The following is a 20,152-nucleotide window of genomic DNA, read 5'->3' as shown; positions in this document are numbered from 1 at the left end:
AGGACGGACAGTCAGGTTCATCAGCGTTGAGCTGGGGCCACCATGTCACGAAGCTGGCTGTCGGCAGCATTCACATGAAACCTGTTTTCAGAGACAATAAGTGTGAACAAGTGTCTTAGGATCGGTGCATTGTGTCCAGGATGAGCCCCTTCTCTCAGTGCCCATCCACGACACTCACACCAGGAAAGGAGGCTGGGAGGCGGGGAGGCTGGAAGGCTGGGAAGTGGGGAGGCTGAGAGGTAGGGAGGTGGGGAGGTTGAGAGGTAGGGAGGTGAGGAGGCTGGGAGGTAGGGAGGTGGGGAGGCTGAGACGTAGGGAAGTGGGGAGGCTGAGAGATGGGGGGTGGGGAGGCTGGGAGGCAGGGAGGTGGGGAGGCTGAGAGGTAGGGGGTGAGGAAGCTGGGAGGTAGGGAGGTGGGGAGGCTGGGAGATGGGGAGGCTGAGAGGTTGGGAGGCTGAGAGGTAGGGAGGTGGGGAGGCTGGGAGGTAGGGAGGTGAGGAGGCTTGGAGGTAGGGAGGTGGGGAGGCTGAGAGGTAGGAGGTGGGGAGGCTGGGAGGTAGGGGGTGAGGAGGCTGAGAGGTAGGGAGGTGGGGAGTAGGGAGGCTGGGAGGTAGGGAGGTGGGGAGGCTGGGAGATAGGGGGGTGGGGAAGCTGGGAGGTGGGGGGTGGGAGACTGGAAGGTGGGGAGGCTGGGAGGTGAGAAGGCTGGGAGGTGGGGAGGCTGACAGGTAGGGAGGTGGGGAGGCTGGGAGGTAGGGAGGTGGGGAGGCTGAGAGGTAGGAAGGTGAGGAGGCTTGGAGGTAGGGAGGCTGAGAGGTAGGGAAATGAGGAGGCTCGGAGGTAGGGATGTGGGGAGGCTGGAAGGTGGGAAGGCTGGGAGGTGAGGAGGCTGGGAGGTAGGGAGTCTGAGAGGTAGGGAGGTGAGGAGGCTGGGAGGTAGGGGGGTGGGGAGGCTGGGAGATGGGGAGGCTGAGAGGTGGGGAGGCTGGGAGGTGGGGAGGCTGGGAGGTGGGGAGGCTGAGAGGTAGGGAGGTGGGAGGCTGGGAGGTAGGGGGTAGGGAGGGTGAGAGGTAGGGAGGTAGGGAGGCTGGGAGGTGGGGAGGCTGAGAGGTGGGGAGGCTGAGAGGTAGGGAGGTGGGGAGGCTGGGAGGTGGGGGGTTGGGAGGCTGAGAGGTGGGGAAGCTGGGAGGTAGGGAGGTGAGGAAGCTGAGAGGTAGGGAAGCTGGGAGGTAGGGAGGCTGGGAGGTAGGGAGGTGGGGAAGCTGGGAGGTAGGGAGGCTGGGAGGTGAGGAGGCTGGGAGGTGGGGAGGCTGGGAGGTAGGGAGGTAGGGAGGCTGGGAGGTAGGGAGGTGGGGAGGCTGGGAGGTGGGGAGGCTGGGAGGTGGAGAGGCTGAGAGGTAGGGAGGTAGGGAGGCTGGGAGGTAGGGAGGTAGGGAGGCTGGGAGGTGGGGATGCTGAGAGGTAGGGAGATGGGGAGACTGGGAGGTAGAAAGGTGGGCAGGCTGAGAGGTGGGGGAGCTGGGAGGCTGGGAGGTAAGGAGGTTGGAAGGCAGAGGGGCTGGGAAGTGGGGAGGCTGGAAGACTGGGCTGCTGGGAGGTAGGGAGGCTGGAGGCTGGGAGGTAGGGAGGTGGGGAGGATGGATGGCTGGGATGTGAGGAGGTGGCAGAGTGTGAGCCTTGGCAGAATGTGGGCTTTTTAGTGAATCACTGGCCCCTGAAGACAGCCCAGGTCAGGTGCAGCACCCCCTGGAGGCCAGTTAGTGATTTGTCACCCTCTGCCTTGGGAGACCAGGCTGCCAGGAGTCCTGCCCCCAGCCACAGCACCCAGCTATGCTCCCTGCCCTCTGGCGGGAGGTAGGGAAACCTCTGCTTTCACATCTGTGGGGAGGTCCCCATATTTGGCCCCTGCCCTTCAGGCCCAACCCACCCTGTCATGGAATCCTCTAGAGTCCTTGGAGGGGCAGAGTCCCATCCCCACCAGGAATTCCATCTGCGATCCTAGGAATGGAGTCCCTGAAGGCCTGCTCCTACGGCCCTGGGGGCAGGAATTGAAGCAGGCACTCCCTTCGGGCAGCGGGACAGGAAGGAGTCTGATGGACACTCCAAGTCCCTCTCCGTGTGACTGATGTCACCACCTTCTGACCCTCAGGCCCCGGAGGGTCCTAGGAGAGGATCCCCACCAAGGGCTGTGGACAGGAGCGAACCGGATCCTGGGGTCAGGCCACGTCCTGGGGCCTGGCACACAGTAGGGTTGCAATCGGGCACATCCACCCATGCTGTGGACGTTTGCAGGGCAGTGGAAGGGGGCACCTAGGCTGTAGCTGGGGAGCTCTCAAGGGCCCCGACTCTGTGCAGTTCAGCCGAGGCCAGGCCTGTCCCATGCAGGGTGAGGCTTCCCTTGGGGTGAGGGGTCCCCCTCACCTCCTGATCGTAAAGGCCCAGGGCTGGGCTAGGGGCCCTGGTGGGTTGAAAGGGCCAGAAAATGCTGTCCAGGCAGGCAGTCCCAGGGAGAGGGCCCAGAGCACCTGCGGCCAGGCTGGGGATGCACAGGAGTGCCGTGGTGTCACTCAGCACCCAGCACCCCCAGAAGCTCCTGGATCCCTGTCAAAACTGGGTGGATCGTGAAGTGGAGTGCGGTTGTGTCGCAGCCCCCGGAGGCCCCACCCACCACTCCCCAGCCACCCCTGGGAGCAAGGCCCTCACCCAGAGAGGTGGGGTGTCACCGGCCTGGCCAGAACCTCAGGGTGAGGCAGGGTCCTTGGGTCACTGCAGGGGGCCTCCAGTGGACCCAACCCAGCCGCTCCCTCTGGAGCTAGAGTTCTGGGTGTTTCTACACTTGCTCCGACAGCCAGCCGCCCCTTGGGTGGGGCCCTTTGATGTCCCCGAACTCACAGGTGGGCGGGGCTCCAAGGCCTCCCCTGGCCCTTTGAAGCTGGGAACTCTCGTGGCCCACTCCCAGCAGACACAGGCTAACACCAAGTTCACCCTGGAGTCCACTGGCTCCCCCAGAGAGGCATGAGTCCACCGGCTCCCCCAGAGAGGCATGAGACCACCGGCTCTCCCAGAGAGGCATGAGGACCCAGCCCAGCCCCAGGATCCCAGGCCTGCTCTCCTCAGGGGTCCCTGGAGGGCCAGTTCCCAGCCTGTGGTCCAACATCCTCACTTCCCTGAACCTCCATAGCAATAGCTGCTGGTTTGTCCCCTGGCTGAGCCGTCTCCTTGGTCTCCCTCGGCTCCATTAGCACCCTGTTCTTTAGGTAAGGAAACTGAGGCACAGGGGCTTGGGAAGGCAGAAGGCCCTGCCCACGGGAGTCATCAGGCAGAGGGAGGGAGGTGGGATGGGCGAAATAGGAGGCCACGGGCTTGCATGGGTCTGTATCCCAGAGTCCCCCCCAACCTGAGGGTGCCTGTCCCCCAGGCCTCCTGGTGACCTGGCGGAGGGGCTGGTGGCCCAGGTTCCAGGCGGGCTCATGCCGGCACCCCACAGCAGCACAGGAGGCAGGGACCAGGTCTTATCAGAGCGACCGCCCGCCACCCGCCTGCAGCTGACGGAGGGATGGGGAGACCAGCCATAAACCCGTTTGTTCCCCCAAAGGAGAGAGGGAACAAAGGCATAAGCTAATAAAACTCAGATCAAAGCTGACTTATCTCTTCATTTTGCTATAAAAATTCAGAATCAAAAGGGAAGGCGGCCCCTTTATGGTTCAGGATTACAGAGATTTCTGTGCCTGTGGGGCCCTGCAGGGCCCCCGCTGCCCATCCCAGCTTCGGAGCCCCAGCCTCGGGCTGCGAGGATTCCTGCGGTTGACCTTCCCAAGGGCACTCCTGGGACATGGGCTCCAGGTCCCTCCTGGGCTTCTGGGGGCCACAAGGAGGGAGTGAACAGCTCTATCCAAGGCCCCCTGGAGACACCAGGACACCCCACGGCTGATCTCCCCACGCCGATGGCTCTGTGGGTGAAGGGGGTTCCTGGCCTGGGGCCTGCGCCCTCCTGTCTCTGCAGAAGACCCCCCTTGGTCCCCAGTTCCTGAAACTCCTGGACCCCCCTAGGAGGGAGACAGCCAGGAGGGCAGGGCCTCTGCCAGCTGCACCGAGTCAAGCCTGGAGGCCACAGGGCTGGGTGGGTGGGGCCTCCTCTCCATTTCTTGGCTGCCCCAGGTCTCTGGGGTGGGGGACACCACTCAGCACCGGGTGGAGTGGAACCCCTGGAACCTTGGGCAGCCAGGCACTCACTCCGGCATGCCCTGCACCCACAGCAGAGGCCCTTGTGCACTGCGCAGATGACATGCGCGGACCTGTCTGCACCTACCTGGCTTGCTGTGACACACGGTCCAGTCCCGTGTGTGAGCACGTGCCCAAGCTCCCGTCGGCGGGGCAGGCGCCCCTCCCCCATGCCCAGGGCGGCCCCCCGCACGCTTCCTGTGCACGCTTCACCTCTTCTCTAACCAACGCCTGAGCTCCCTGCTCCCTGCTAGGAAGCTGGCGGCCCTTCCCTTCCAAACAGGCCTGACAGGTTATGACTGAGGATTACAAACCTCCTCCAGGGTGGGTGGGGGAGGGGTGAGGAGGGAAGGTAGACTCCGGGACAGGGGCTTTGAATGGCCTTCAGCCCCTACCCCAGATGTCCCGGTGCCCAGAAGCTGGACCCTGTAACCTTCATCTCCGCACTCCAGTGGTGCAGGACATTCCTGGGTGGAGCGTGGGCCCGGGGCCAGGGGAAGGAGCCTTCCCTAGGTGGCTCTCGCAGGCACGGGCCAGGGCAGGGCAGGCAGGGCAGCCCTGCCATGCCCAGGGTGCCCAGGGCTACCCTCTCCATCATGCTCTGAGCCCCGGCATGAGCTGGGTTTGGAGGGAGGGGTTGCCACGTGGGTGCAGGTTCCAGGCATGGATGAGGGTGGGGTCTGGCCTCAGTCTCCTTGCTGCCCAGACGTTGCATTTTTGGGCAGGGCCTGGCAGACACCTGGGATGAACCAGGCACTAGAGGACCACGTGGTCCAGAACTCATGGGGGTCTTAATGGCCCCCATGGGGGAGGGAGAGGAGGAAGGGTTGAGGGATCCCCTCTGTTTCCCTGGAGTAGAGGACGTTTCTGCTTGGTCTAGAAGACACGAGTGACTGGACAGCACACAGCTCCCAGCATCCTCTCAGCAGGGTCCTGAGATTCCCCTACAGGGAGACGTTGTACAGATATGCGCACCCATTTATCTACTAAATCTTAATGTGGTATACTGACGCTTGGCAGAGGACTTAGAAGGTACCCAGTTAGCAGTGGGCAGCCCCCTCTACCATGGCTAAGCCCCAGGTGGGCCAGGGTTTTGGAGTTATGTTAACTAGGTACCAAGTTTGACATCAGTAAGGATTGGGGTTTCAGAGAATTGGAGGCCTGTTAGGTCTGTTTACAAGAGGGTCAACCAAGGCAAATCTCCAAGCTGGCAGGGATGGGAGCTGAGTCTTTAGACTAAGGATATGGTGTTTGGAATACAGCAAAGGTCTTTCTTCTGTTTCCATCCACCCATTTATCCATCATCCCACTTATCCATCTATGCATCATCCCACTTATCCATCTGTCCATCTGTTCCTCCATCCATCCATCCATCCATCCATCCAGCCAGCCAGCCAGTCAGCCATCCAGCCATTTTCCCATCCACCAATCCAACCATCCATCCATCCATCCATCCATCCATCCATCCATCCATCCATCCATCCGTCCGTCCATCCACTTCTCCATCCATCCATTTTGCCATCCATTCATTCATTCCTTTACCCATCTTTCCCTCTCTTCCTCCTTTCATCCTTTGATCTGTCTCTGCGTCTATCTTTAGGCACCTGTCTACACATTTATGTATCTATTCATGCATCTATCCATTAACTCTCACCACTTTTACGAGCAGATGGGCATGGGTTAAATCACAACTTATCTCTTATTAGGTAAAGGGCTTTTGGGGTCCAGAGTGTACATGTCTCAGTGTGCCCATAATAATACGGTGGTGGGGGCAGGTCCCAGAAGTTCTTTAATGAATGAAAGCTTCCTAAAGCAGTGGGCCTGTTTTATTAACTCAGTTGCTTTGAAAATATCTATTTTTCACCTTCATAGAGAACTGACCCTTGGTTGTTGGTCAACTCTGAGTCCACATTTGTTTTGCATTTGGGTGGCCCTCATCCTCTCTTGTGGGGGCTGCTCGTACCAGGGTGGGTGCTCGAGGGTGAAAAAAGGAATGGGTAGATGATAGGACACCCCGGGAAGGTGGACAGATGTGGGTGGGTGGCTGGGAGGAAAGAATGTTGGAGTAGGCTGTCTGGGGCCAGGAGGCAGGCAACAAGCCCAGACACCAGACATCAGCTGGTCATTCCCCAGCTGATGGCCTTGCCCATGCGTCTGCCTCTGCAGCCTCCATGTCTCCTTGGTGAAGTCCGGAAGTGTCTGCTTTGTGGGAAGAGGGTGAGGATCCAAAAGGACCGTGGCCCATCTTGGGGGTCTCTAAAGGGCGTAGGTGTGGCCTTGATGGAGGTAATCAAGGCTAAATGAGGGCACAAGCGTGGGCTCTGACCCCACACTGTGAGTGTCCTTGTAAGAAGAGACCCCAGAGCACTTACTTGCTGCCCGTGTGAGCTGGGGAGGCCCTGACTTGAGCCAGGAAGCAGGTTCTCACCAGCAATCGAATCTGCTGGCCCCTTGATCGGAGCCACCCAGGCCTCAGAGCTGTGGGACATGAATGAGTAGGGTTTAAGCCCCCAGTCTGTGGCCCTTTGTTCTGGCTGCCTGAGCTGACTGAGCTCTCAGGATAGAGTGTCTTTAGTCCTAGAGGCCGTCTATGAGGGCAAGGTTGTGTAGGCCACTGTTTTCTCTGCCCCAGCCTGTCCAGAGCCCTGGTCGTTCTGTGCCCCCTCCCCGTCCAGCCCCTGCCTCTGTCTTGCCCTCACCTCCACACCCTGTCTGTCCTGCTCAGCACGGGGGACATTTTCTCCAGGCGGAACAGCCGTCCAGCTGCTCACCCTTGTGCCCAGGTAGATGCTAGGGTGGAAGATAGGCTGGGACACAGGTGGGGAGGGGGATCCGGCCTGGCTTAGGATGCAGACTCGGGCCTCTCAGAGGAGCCCTGGTCCCACCGAGCTCAAGAGGGGGTGCTGCAAAGCAGAAAACAAACAACTGGGGAGTCTGGGGACCCAGAAACACCTTGGGGCTCTGGGCTCACACCCTGTTAGCTGCAGGGCTGGCCCCGTGAGCCATTAGAGGGACCCACAGTGCACCCGCTGAACGCTGCAGCATGAGCTGACCCCCGGCCCCCGCCTCCCTGCCGGCCAGCCCACATTCAGAGTGGGGCGGCATGAAATAGGCACTTACAAAGGCCTGTGCCAGAGTGGCCCAGCAGTAAGTCTGCAGCAGGGCAGTCATGGGGTGGGCCCCAGCTGTGGCCTGGGGGTTCGGTCTAGGGCCCGCTGCAGCCATGGGCTACTCCTGGAGGCAGGTCAGTCTCTGCGCTCAGCCCCAGAGGTCCCTGGTGGATGCTAGGTCACCAGACCGGCCAAAAGTTCCAGCAAAAGGGCGCCTGTCTTGGGAAGGCCCAGGCTAAGGAGGGGAGGATGGCCTGACCTTGGGGGTCAGAGTCTATGCTTTCAAACTTCCTTGGCCTCCCTTGCACAGGAGACACGTGGGTATAGAAAGTGTGGTTAGGGAGCCCGGTGGAGATGGAGTTGGCCGGCCAGGAAGTACCCAGGTATTCTGGGCAGGAGGGTGAGAAAGGCTCCCTCCTCCAGGCCTCCCCAGCCCGCCTCCTGCTCCAGGCTCCGCTAGCTGCCCCGGGCTCCGCTAGCTGCCCTGTTCCCCCCACCACCATGTCCCCTCACGCCTGCGGCAGGGAAACAGGAGATGCTGTGGTTCTGTGACGTCTGCCCTCATGTCTCCAGCTGGAGGCCCTCTGCGGGTCAGCCTGTGTCTGACTCTCACCCACCCCTGGCTATCCCTGTCTGCAGGTGCTGGCTGCGTCTGACTCTCACCCACCCCTGGCTATCCCTGTCTGCAGGTGCTGGCTGTGCTGGACAAAGGGCTGTGCCTTGGCTGGCAGTCCTCCAGGCCATCGGTCTGTGGCCGTCTGTGTGTGGTGGTCAAGCTGCCCAGGGCAGACAGTGAGCTATGCCAGCCAGGCCCTGGCTCCCACTGCTCAGCTCATAAGGTCCGGGCTAGGTATGTCTGTGAGGGCTGTGCCGGGCTGACCTCGGACACCCAGGAGCGGGACCCTGCAGGCACAGGTGACTTTGGGGCTGGGGCAGTTGCCCTCCCAGCCAGTAGCCAGGCCCAGCGCTGGTTAAAGGAGGGATGCTGGCTGTGCGGAGGCGAGAGGCCCAGCACCAGGTGGCCTCGTCTTGCTATCCGCCAGAACTGGAATGACACGGGGCTGGGCTGGCCTGTGAATGACCGCATGGCAGGCCCAGCTCCTAGTTCTGTGGAGCAGGGGCCAAGACCCCTTCCCGGCCAGTGGCTGTGAGGACAGGATCCTGGAGGGGGAAGGGGTGCACCCAGCGTCCCTGGGATGGGTTCTGAGGAGGAGCTCTCCTGAACCCAGGTGAAGATACTGGCCAGGCCTGGTCCCTGAACAGCCCCCAGAAAGGTGCCACCTGCCAGGTCTCTGGGTCCTTGAGGTGGGCTCGAGGCCACCTCAGCAGACAACTCATGCCATCCCCACCCCAACAGGCATGCCAGGCCCAGTGTCTGTGGGGACTCCAGGAGCCCCCACTGGCCCCCTCCTCTGTCCTCTGAGCTGGGCTTTGCCCTGGGAGAAAGGAAGCAGTGAGGTCTCTGAGTGGGATGGCACAGGGCATGTGGGGTGTGGGTGATGAAGGACGCTGAGCTGGGTGGGGAGAGGTGGGACCTGTGCGTGGCCTGGCCATGTGGATCCTACCAGGGAAGCTGGAGCCCAGGGGCAAGATGCCCCGGCGGCTGGTGCCCGGTTAGGGAGCTGGGGTCACGGACCGGCCCCCGTTCGTCGCTTGCTAGCCTCTCCCCTGCTACCCTGCAGGCTGGGCTGTGGTGCCACGGTGGTCAGTCTTTCTGGGCTGGGATGTGATTCTTTCCTTTCTCCTGGGAGGTAAGTGTGTGCACAGCTGTGCAGGAGGCCGCCAGGGGCGTGTGTGTGACTGTGATGTGTGCTGTACTTAGGGCCATGTGTGCTGGCATCTGCACATGCATGTTTGCAGGGCCCGCGAGCGTGCGTGTGCATATGTGGTGTGTGGCATGCGACGTGCCTGTAGAGAGAATGTGTCTGGGGGCCCCACGTCCTCAGGCCTGGCCCCCAACAGCCCCCGTTAGGCCCCAGCCACAGAGCTAGATTGTAGGTGGGACTGAGGCACTTCGGAGACCTCTGCACCTGACTGTGGGACTCTCATGGAGGCCTCCTGGGACGTGAGCGACCCCTGCCCTGCCTGGCAGTGTCAGCACCTCGGGCGGCCCGCACCTGGCCCCTCCACCCTTCCCCTGCCCCAGTCCTGTGGCAGTCACAGTTGAGCTGCACCTCCTGCGGTCTTGTCTCTCCCTTGGGGTCCTGGGGACCAGCCTGGTTCCCTGAGAGCAATCTGATGGAGACCCCCTGAGTCCCACCCCAGCTCCCCTTTCCTGACCCCTTCCCAGCCCCTCTCCTCCTTGAGGAGCCAGCACCCTCCTCCTGCAGCCTGGCCACCTGGACATAGGGCGACGGCCCCACCTTGTGGCCACCTGGACACCCTGCAGGGCGGCTCTTCCACCTGACTTCTGCCTTCAGCACCCAGGGTTCCTCCTCCTCCCCGACTGGACGTGTGAGATGGGAGACAGAGACACGGGGACGGGGACACAGAGACGGGGGGACAGAGACGCAGAGAGACAGAGAGATGGAGGCAGGGAGACAGAGACACAGAGAGACAGAGACAGGGACAGAGAGACAGGGAGACAGAGACACAGAGAGATGGAGATGGAGAGACAAAGAGACAGAGATGAAGACAGATGAGGAGACAGAGGCACAGAGATGGAGACAGAGATGGGGAGACAGAGATGCAGAGAGACAGAAGAGGGATGGAGGCAGGGAGACAGAGACACAGAGATGGAGACAGAGAAGGGGAGACAGAGACACAGAGAGACAGAGAGATGAAGGGGAGGCAGAGACACAGAGATGCAGACAGAGGTGAGGAGATAGAGACGCAGAGATAGGGACACAGAGACAGGGAGACAGAGATGGAGAGAGACAGAAGAGAGATGGAGGTGGGGAGACAGAGATGCAGAGATGGAGACAGAGACAGGGAGACAGAGACAAAGAGAGACAGGGAGACAGAGAGACAGAGAGATAGAGGCAGAGAGACAGAGGCACAGAGATGAAGACAGAGATGAGGAGACAGAGACGCAGAGACAGGGAGACAGAGACAGGGAGACAGAGAGACAGAAACAGAGATGCAGAAATGGAGAGATGGAGACACAAAAATAGAATAAGAGAGAGACAGAGATAGGGAGAGAAACAGAGATAGAGACAGAAGCAGAGACATAGAGACCCAAAGATAGAGACAGATTGGGAAGAGACAGACATGGAGACAGAGAGACAGAGACACAGATAGAGACAGACAGAGATGGGGAGAGAGGCAGATAGAGACAGAGGCAGACAGAGAAACAGAGACTGATGAGGCCACACACTCATCCTTCTGTTCACCTCAAACCCCTACCCCTTTCCCTGCTACAGATGGAGACCCTCACGACCTGTGTGGTCCAGAACCTAGGTCTTCACCTGCACCCACTGTCCCTGGGCCCACCGGTTTCTTGGGGATAATGGTGAGCGTGGTGGTGGCTGGACCCCAGAGCCAGCTGGGCCACAGCACAGCCCAGGGACAGCCCACCCTCTACCAGGCCAGATTTAGCCCCCTGACGCCAAGACCCCAGATCCAGCCCAGGCTCCAGCTGACCCCTGCCACATCTGCCCCTGTGAGTGGTGCCCACGAGATCTGATGCCCTGACTCACGGGCAGGGGTGGGCACCGCCCCTCCATCTTGGCAGGACGCCCTCCTCCCAAAATGCGTCTTCCTCAAGGCGGTGGAAGCAGCCTGGCGCCCGGTCTGAAGGCCTGGGCCCCGCTGCCACTCACTGTCCGCAGGCCTCCGTTTTCCCACCTGTGGAATGGGGGTGATGGACATAGAGCCCCAGGGGGTCGTGGTGCTGCATAAATTTGCGAGGCCACCAGTGCCCTGAGAAGCTGCCAGGGTGGGCTGTTGCGAATAGAGCATTGCAACCCTCCCCGGGGGCGGGAAGCGGTGAGCAGCCTGGTTCAGGGCTGGGGTCTGAACTTGGAGCCGCATGGCCTCCCAAAACAAGCCAGGGGCCTGAGTGCAAGGCTGGTTTGCTAAGGGTGGGCTGGGGCCAATTCAGAAGGCAGGAAAGAGCCCTCGGTGGGAGTCAATGAGGCGCAGGGGTCCTCTCAGGCCTTCAGAGGCCTTTCCAGAAGCCCCCTGCTCCCACCTGGGTGTCTGGGAGCTGTGTGGAAGCGTCCCTAGAAAATTCTACCCCTGACCGACCATGTCAGGGGCTTGGGGAGCCCAGAGGCATCTGGGAAACTGGGGCCCATGCACCCACCTTCGGTGCACCCGATGCCAGCTGGCCCAGGGGCCCTGAGGCGCCCACAAATGCCCCCACACACTGTTCTGTCAGGTTTGCCTGCCGGGCCCCTCCCCGGGCAGGGAGGGGGCTTTGTGGACCCCCAGCCTCTTTCTGGCACAGGCGGCTGGGAGCGAGGTTATGCCACAGATGGCCACGAGGGGGTGCCAGCCTCAGAGAACACCAAGGAAGGGGCTGGGCCTCAGTCTGCAAGGACAGAGATGGCCCAGAGTGCCTGTCACCCGCCACCCACCAGGAAGTGTGCACCCCAGGCAGCAAGAGAGAGGATGGCAGTTGCAAGGAAGAGGAGCACCAGCTAAGCTGGGACATGGGCCTGAGTGTGGCTGCGGCCATCCACGGAGCTAGAGGGCGTGGACAGGCGGGAGTGGGGCAGGCACTGGAGACCCTGGGAGCAAGCATGCTGGGGGGTTCCTGGGGTGAGCTCAGGGTGCAGGGGACAGGGAAGCTGCAGGCCCCGAGAGCCCACCCCATCCATATCCCAGATCAACATGATCCAGGGAGAAACATACTTGCAACTTCTCAGCCCACAGATGCACACGGTCACATACAAATGCACACACACACTCAGTCCATCTGCAGCAAACGCACGTCCACACCCCACGGAAGCACCTGTGCACACTGTGGAGACCACTGTGCCCAGGAAGGGCGTGCAGCCTGCTCAGGTTTCTCCCCGTCCCTGCAGGTAGATCCCACATCCAGTTGGGCGGCAGGACCAGGACCCAACGCCTCCCCATCCTCTGTCCCCTCCCTCTCTGTCCCCCTTGCAGCCACCATCACTGCTCTCAGCAGGCTAGGCTGGCCCTCACAGGTGGCCTGGTCTTCCATTGACCCTTGGCATGCACACACATGTGCACACAGGGCCGGGCCCACACGCTCTGACTCTCACGTGTGTGCACACAGGGCCGGGCTCACACGCTCTGACTCTCACATGCGTGTGCACAGGGCCGGGCCCACACGCTCTGACTCTCACATGCGTGTGCACAGGGCCGGGCTCACACGCTCTCTCACATGTGTGCATGGGGCCGGGCTCACACGCTCTGACTCTCACATGTGTGCACGGGGCCAGGCTCACACACTCTGACTCTCACATGTGTGCACGGGGCCAGGCTCACACACTCTGACTCTCACATGTGCGCACAGGGCTGGGATCACACGCTCTGACTCTCACATGTGTGCACGGGGCCGGGCCCACACACTCTGACTCTCACATGTGTGCACACAGGTACAGGCCCACACACTCTGACTCTCATGTGAGCGCACAGGGCTGGGCTCACACACTCTGACTCTCACATGCGTGTGCACAGGGCCGGGCCCACACGCTCTGACTATCACATGTGTGTGCACAAATCGCAGCTGTTTCAGCACCAGCACTGCTGTGACAAGTCACTGGCACAGACCCCAGCTCCCCACTCCCTGGGTTTGGAGTCTGGTGTCTTCGGGGAGAAGAACATGGGGCCAAGGGTACAGCGGGTTAGGCCTCAAGTATGGGGTTTCGGGTGGGATGGCCCCGTGGGTGGATTCCCAGGGGTCTGCCCTCAGTGGGGTTCCCAGTAGCACCCAGCTAGGTGGACCAGACAGTAAACTGGACTTCCTTGTGGGCCTGTAGCTGAGGCCCTTCCAAGAACAGGGGCGGGGCTGGGCCTCTCCTGGGCACTGTGCCGAGCCCCCGCCCCGCGCTGCACCCTGTCCTCCCTGCTCCAGGCCGGCCTGATGGCGCCTCCGTTCCTGCCCCTGCTTTTGCCCTCCCTGTGTCCACTTGGGCCCCCGCCGCCCTCATGGACGGTCTCTCCTGAACTGACCCCCAGCCCGCATCCCTGTCCTGACAGAGCTGTGCCTTCCTCGGTCTCCCACTGCTGAGGACAGCACACGGCACACCCCGCCTCTGCCCGGAGCCTCTGCCTACCTCCCAGTGGAACGGAGCAATGGTGTCACCTGTCACAGTGACACAGACCAGGGCCGCTGTGTTGAGGAGCAGAGCAGCTCAGCGGTGCCCGCAGGCAAGGTCAGGATGCGCACCCCGGGAGAGAACATCTTGTGCCACAGCCAGCAGGACCGTCTGGGGCTGGCGCGCACACCAGGCCCTGTGACGCCACCGTGGCCGCCTGAGCCATCACTGCACCCCATCACCCCTCTGATTCCCACTGTAGCCCATGGGGTTGGTATGAGGACACACGCTGCCCAGGTGGGGACACTGAGGCCCACCAGAGAGTGGGCAAGTGAGGCCTTGAGCCTGGGGCCCCCTCTTTTTATTTTTTGAGACGGAGTCTCGCTCTGTTGCCCAGGCTGGAGTGCGGTGGCGCGATCTCTGTTTACTGCAAGCTCCAGCTCCCTGGTTCAAGCTATTCTCCTGCCTTAGCCTCCCGAGTGGCTGGGATTACAGGCGCTCACCACCAAGCTGGGCCTCCTCTTTTTACACAGCACCGTCCCCAGGGCCAACCCTGTTCTGGCCTCTGAGCTGCCCCCAGACAGCCTCTCCCTTGTTTGCCTAGGCACTGTCTGACCCTGCACCAGTGCCTGATGCCCAAGACAACGCTGGCTCCTCAGTGGGCAGGGCTGTAGCCAGTCTTACCCCTGGAAACAGGGGAGAAAGGGAGGGAGGGGGCCACCTTCAGCGATCGGCCACCATGCTCCCCCCTGCAGAGTCAGCTTAGGGGCATCAGGCTCTGCCTTCTGGGGTCCCCAAGGCTGCTCCCCTGAAGAAGATTGCTCAGTCCCAACTGCCCCAGACCAGGACCTTGGTGGGGGGGTCCCTGAGCCTCCACTCCCTCTGGGAATGGCTGATCCTTCCTGGAGCCGAGTTCTTGTCCTGTAGGGAGAGCACCCAGCCATGGGGGGCACCCTGGTATCTCACAACACGGACCCCTGCCCACGGGTGTGCCTTTGGCCTGGAGACAGCTGCTCTACCGACTGCCGGGCCAGGAGTGTCCCAGGTTAAGCCAACAAGCACCCCCTTTCTGAGATGAAACTCACCTCTTTTGGGTGTGCAATATTGGGGACTGGGGGGCTGGGAGGTCGGGAGCCCTGGCTGGACCACAGGGCCTGTGGCTGGGGACTTCTCGCTGCCCAGGCCACAGTGAACGGGGTCGGGTCTCAGCCTGGAGGGGGTGACCCAGGAGGGTGCATTCCTGCTTCACCCCGAGAAGTCACACTGCACCTAGCCAGGGCCCCCCCAGGGTACACCCCAGGGGTTAGGGGACGTTAATGATTGACCATCTCGATTCACGAAGACAGTAATCACCAGCACCTCGGAGTGGCCACTGCCCAGCTCCGTCACACCCAGACTTAGCCTCACGTGCACCTTGATTTAAAGAATGATAAACCAGCCCTGCCCGTACCCCTCGCTCACTGAGCTTCCCTCCCTCCTTCCCTCCTTCCCCAGACATAGCCACCACTTTAAATTTCGTGTCCCGTGGGGTGTCCGCACAGCGCACCCGATTTATCCAGGCTCGGGGAGGGGTGCGGGGAGTCACAGATTATTCCTTAGGGGCCTTTACCTATTTTGTGTGTTTGTTCTAGGAGTTCTAGAAGCTACTCGGTTTCTTCTTTATGCATTTTTGTATGTTTTACATTTTTCTAGTGAGCATGGGGTTGCCATTTTAATCATAAATATACATACCTATTTTTTTCAGTTAAAAAACTGTGGTTTCAGGCCAGGTGTGGTGGCTCAAGCCTGTAATCCCAATGCTTTGGGAGGTCAGGCAGGGGCATCGCTTAAGCCCAGGAGTTTGAGACCAGCCTGAGTGACATAGTGAGGCTCCGTCTCTACAAAAAATTGTTTTAAAATTAACAGGGCATGGTGGCATGTCCCTATAGTCCCAGCTACTCAGGAGGCTGAGGTCGGAGGATTGATTGAGGCCATGGAGGTTGCCGTGATCCTGCAACTGTACTCCAACCTGGGTGACAGAGAGAGATCCCATCTCAAAACGAAAACAAAAATCTGTGTTTCCTCAATAACGAATATAAAGCCACCAACATCCTCATCCACTGAAAGGTTAGCATGTGCCTGGTGACAAAGTCAACACACAAAGGGAACCAGGGAACAGTTATGTTCCTCCTTTGCAGAGTCATAGGCCCCAGACCCTTCCCTGAGACAGCCTCAGGGCCTCCTCCTTCCCCTCGCTCATCCTCCTCTCCTTCCCTCTCCTTCCTCCCTCGCTTTCTCCCTCTGCAATCTCAGCCACCTGCACCCGCTTCCTCCACCCCGACCTTCCTGCCAGGCAGGTGCCCAGGGCTTGCTCAGCACGGGCAGCTCCGGCTCTGCCCCCTGCCCACTGGTAGGCTGCTCTACTCGCAGGGGTCTCTGGCTTTCCGTGTCCCTGCAATTAGCCTCCGCGTGCGTGCGAGAAGTCAGCACGCTTTGACTCCACGTGGCCCCAGCGCCGATTGTGGACAGATAAAAGACAAACTAATGTCCTGCCCTGAGGATTAAGATGCAGCTGTTTCCCTGGATACCAGATCAGGGTGTAATTAGACAAAGGAAGTGCTTTCCAAACCAACTCAGCCGAAGGCCCAGGGGCAGGCAGCCCTCACCCCCACGCAGCTGGCACGGGATCAGGCCCTTCCTTCCTCCTTGTTAAAAGCAGATTGATACAGACGCCACGGAAAAGGTTTCTGACACACAGCGGGATGATGGCAGCAAGGCCACCTGCGGTGACAGCAAAACAACACGCTCAGAGCCCCATGAGCAGCGCGGCCACGTGCGCGTTTGCCTTCACCTCTGCTTCTATTTTCTCCAGTTTTGTTCGCTTTGCTGTATCATGGACGATAACACATCTTAATAAGAAATCAATAACTGGTCCCGAGGCTTTTAATGGAGAAGAAGTAAGTAGCAACGGCATTTGGCGGTCTGGAGGAACCAGCCCTTTCTGCCTGGACCCTGAGCCTCAGGCTTCACCGCCAAGACGGCCCTCCCTGTGGGGCGGGAGTAGCCTGGAGTGGGAGGGGTCCACCCTTCCTTCCCGGCTTCCTGCAGAGAGCAGGGAGGGGCTCTGTCACCGTGCCCCTCCAAAGCCAGCTTGGGCTGTGTAACTGGGGACTTGTGGACAACAAGCCAGAAGGGGTCCTGCCAGGCTCTAGACGCCCACTCTGCCCATGAGGAGGGCACAGGCAGCGTAGTGCCGTGGTGGGTGGGCTGCCGACCTTATGCCCCAGAGGCGGCCTTAGTGCTGTGTGGACCCAGAGGGGACACTCCCCAGGGCTCCCTGAGGTGCTGCCTCAGTGGTTCTGCACTCCCAGTCCCCACGGGGTGTGCCCACCAGCTGCCCGGCCCCTGGGTGGGCCTGTGTCCATTCCCCCTCTGGCCTCCCAGGAGGGGCTGCTTGCTCTGCCCCAGGGTTGCTGAGAGACGGCCTTGCCGCTGACCCAGGCGGTCTCTGCCTCCAGCCCAGCCCTCTGTGCCCGCTGACCACGGGTGGAAACTCCAGGCTGGCAAAGAAAAACACGTGAGGCAGCCCCTCATTCTGCAGAAGAGCTCGTTCTGGGGTCTCTTTCTCAACATTCTTTTCTCCCTTTTTTTATATTATACTTTTTCCAGTTTTTTGCGGTCAAATACACATAACATAAAACTTCTCATCTGAACCACTTTAAGTGCACAGTTCAGTGGCATTAAGCACATTCAGGCTGCTGGGCAGCCATCACCACCGTCATCTCCAGAACTCTGTCATCTTCCCAAACTGAACTCTGTCCCCTGAAACACTCACTCCCTATCCCCTCCGCTGCCCCCACCCCGAACCCGCAGTCCCATTCTCCTCCCCATCCCGACGGATTTGACGGCTTTAGGGACCACATGGGAGCAGAATCGGGCAGCGTTTGTCCTGTTGTGACTGGCTCCTCCCCCTGATTGTAAGGTTCTTGAGGTTCATCCATGGCATAGCGGGTATAAGAATGTCCTTCCTTTTTAAGGCTGAATCGTGCCCCGTTGTATGCGTGGACCACAAGACGTGGTCTTAGCCGGTGGACTTTGGGTTCACTCCACTTTTTGGCGACAGCAAATAACACTGTTTGAGCAGTCATACACATGTCCCCGTGTGGACATAGGTTTCATTTCTTTTGGGCATCGGCGTAGGAATAGGAGTGCGGCAGCCTCTAGTGCCCCTTTAACCTGCGGGGGTGCTGCCAGGGTACCGTCCACAGCGGCTGCCCCGCGGCACGTCCCCACCACAGGGGCTCTGATTTCTCCACATTCTCGTGAGAACTTGCTGTTTCCTGTCGTGCATTTTTTGGGTTTGCTGATGGTGGCCGCCCTAACGGGTGTGGGGTCCTGTCGTGCTGTGGTTTTGATTGGCATTGTCCTAACGATTCGTGGCATTGGGCACCTTTCCCTGCGGTTGCTGCTCTTGATACACCTTCCCTGGAGAGGCGCCCGTCTGTGTCCTTCGCCCACTTTTGAATCTGGTGTTTGGCGGTTGTGTTTTAGGGGTTCTCCCTGTGCTCTGGGTACTACTCCCCGATCAGGTGTGTGATTTGTGGCATTTTCTCCTGTTCCGGAAGTTGCCGTTGTACTGTTGATGATGTCCTCTGATGCACAAAGTTGTTTTTTTTTTTAAATTTTCGAGTCCAGTTTATCTCTTTGTTGCTTACACCTTTGATGTCACGTCTGGGAAATCACTGCCAGGTCTGAGGCTGTGAAGCTTTGGCCCTGTGCATTCTCTCTACCGTCTCAGACCCTACGTCCAGGCCGTTGACCTGTTTGGCGTTAATTTTTGGATGGGAAGGGAGGGGTCCAGCATCGCACTTCTGCATTTGGGCATCCCGGTTTCCCAGCGCCCTCTGTGGAGGAGGCCGTCCTTGCCCCACTGAGTGGCCTTGGCACCTGTGCCAAAGATCATGGGACTGCATTCGCCAGGGGGGTTGTCAGGCTGTCCTCTACGTATCTACGTATGAATAGGGATCCATACACATTCCACAGAACACCCAATGGGGCCACGGGACAGCCCTGTGCCAGGTTCCTACCTCCCCACCCAGAGGCTGTGTGGATAGAGCACACGCATGTGGCTGTAGTGTCTGTGGCGTGTTCGCATGTGACACGTGGAGTGTGTGTGGGGTGTGTGTGTGCTGTGTGTTTGTGGTGTGCGTGGTATATGGTGTGTGTGGTATGTGTGGAGTGCGTGTGTGGTGTGTGTGTGGTGTGTGGTTGTGTGCGTGGTGTGTGTGATGTGTGTGTGGTGTGTAGCATGTGCGGTGTGTGCATGTGTGGTGTGTATGGGGTGTGTGAAGTGTGTGCGTGGTGGGTGTGGGATGTGTGGGATGTGTGTGTGGTGTGTGATCTATGTGTGTTGTGTGTGTGGTGTGCATGTGTGTGCCTGTATGTGTGTGTAGTGTGTGATATGTGTGTGTTGCACGTGTGTGGCATGTGTATGTGGTGTGTGTGTGATGTGTATGATGTATGTGTTATGTGTGCCTATATATGTGGTGTGTGTGTGTGTGTGTGTATGTATGGTATGTGATGTTTGTGTGTGTGGTGTATATGGATGTGTGGTGTGTGTATGTGCATTGTGTTTGTAAGTGTGTGGTGGTGTGATATGTGTGTGTGGTTTATGCAGTTTGTGTGGTATGTGTGGTGTGTGTGGTGTGTATTGTGTGTAGTGTATGTGGTGTGTGGTGTTTGTGTGTGGTGTGGGTTTATGCGTGATGCGTATGTGTGCTGTGTGTGTATTGTGTGTTGTGTGTGTATGGTGTGTGTATGTGGTGTGTGTAGTTTGCATAGTTTGTGTGGTGTGTATTGGGTGTGGTATGTGTGTGGTGTGTATGTATGTGTGGTGTGTGTGTATTGGGTGTGGTGTGTGTGGTGTGTGTATGTGGTGTGTGGGTGGTTTGCACAGTTTGTGTAGTGTGTGTGGTGTATATGTAGCTGTGTGTGGTGTGTGTTTGGTGTGTATGTGTATGTGTATGATTGGTGTAGTTTGTGTGGTATGTGTGTGGTGTGTATGTAGGTGTTTGTGGTGTGTGGTGTGTATGTGTGTGTGGTGTGTATGTGTGTGTGGTGTGTGTGTAGGGTCTGGTGTGTGTAGTGTGTGGTTTATGTGTGTTTTGTGTGGCATGTGGTTTGTGTTTATGTGGTATGTATGTAGGTGTGTGTGGTATGTGTGGTGTGTGTGGTTTGTGTGTGTTGTGTGTGGCGTGTAGCTTGTATGTGGTGTGTGGTGTATATGTGTGTGTGGTGTGTATGTGGTGAGTATGTGGCATGTGGTGTTTGTGTGTCTGGTGTGTGTGGTTTGTGTATGTTGTGTGTGTTGTGTGGTATGTATGTGGTGTGTGTGTGTGGTTTGTGTGTGTGGTGTGTTTGTATGTGGTGTGGCATGTGTGTGTGGTGTGTGTGGTGTGCATGTGTATGGCATGTATGTGTGTTGTGTGTGTGATTTTGTGTGTGTTGCATGTGGCATGTGGTGTGTATATGGTGTGGTGTGCATGTGTGTGTGTATGGTGTGTGTGGTGTGTATATGTGTGGTTTGTGTGTGGTGTGTATGTGGTATGTGTGATGTGTGTGTGGTTTGTGTGTGGTGTGTTTGTATGTGATGTGGTGTGGTATGTGTGT

The sequence above is a fragment of the Macaca nemestrina genome, chromosome 12 (genome assembly GCF_043159975.1).
Source record: "Macaca nemestrina isolate mMacNem1 chromosome 12, mMacNem.hap1, whole genome shotgun sequence".
NCBI lineage: Eukaryota > Metazoa > Chordata > Mammalia > Primates > Cercopithecidae > Macaca > Macaca nemestrina.
The sequence above is the reverse complement of the archived record's forward strand: the minus strand, read 5'-3'. Positions refer to the sequence as shown.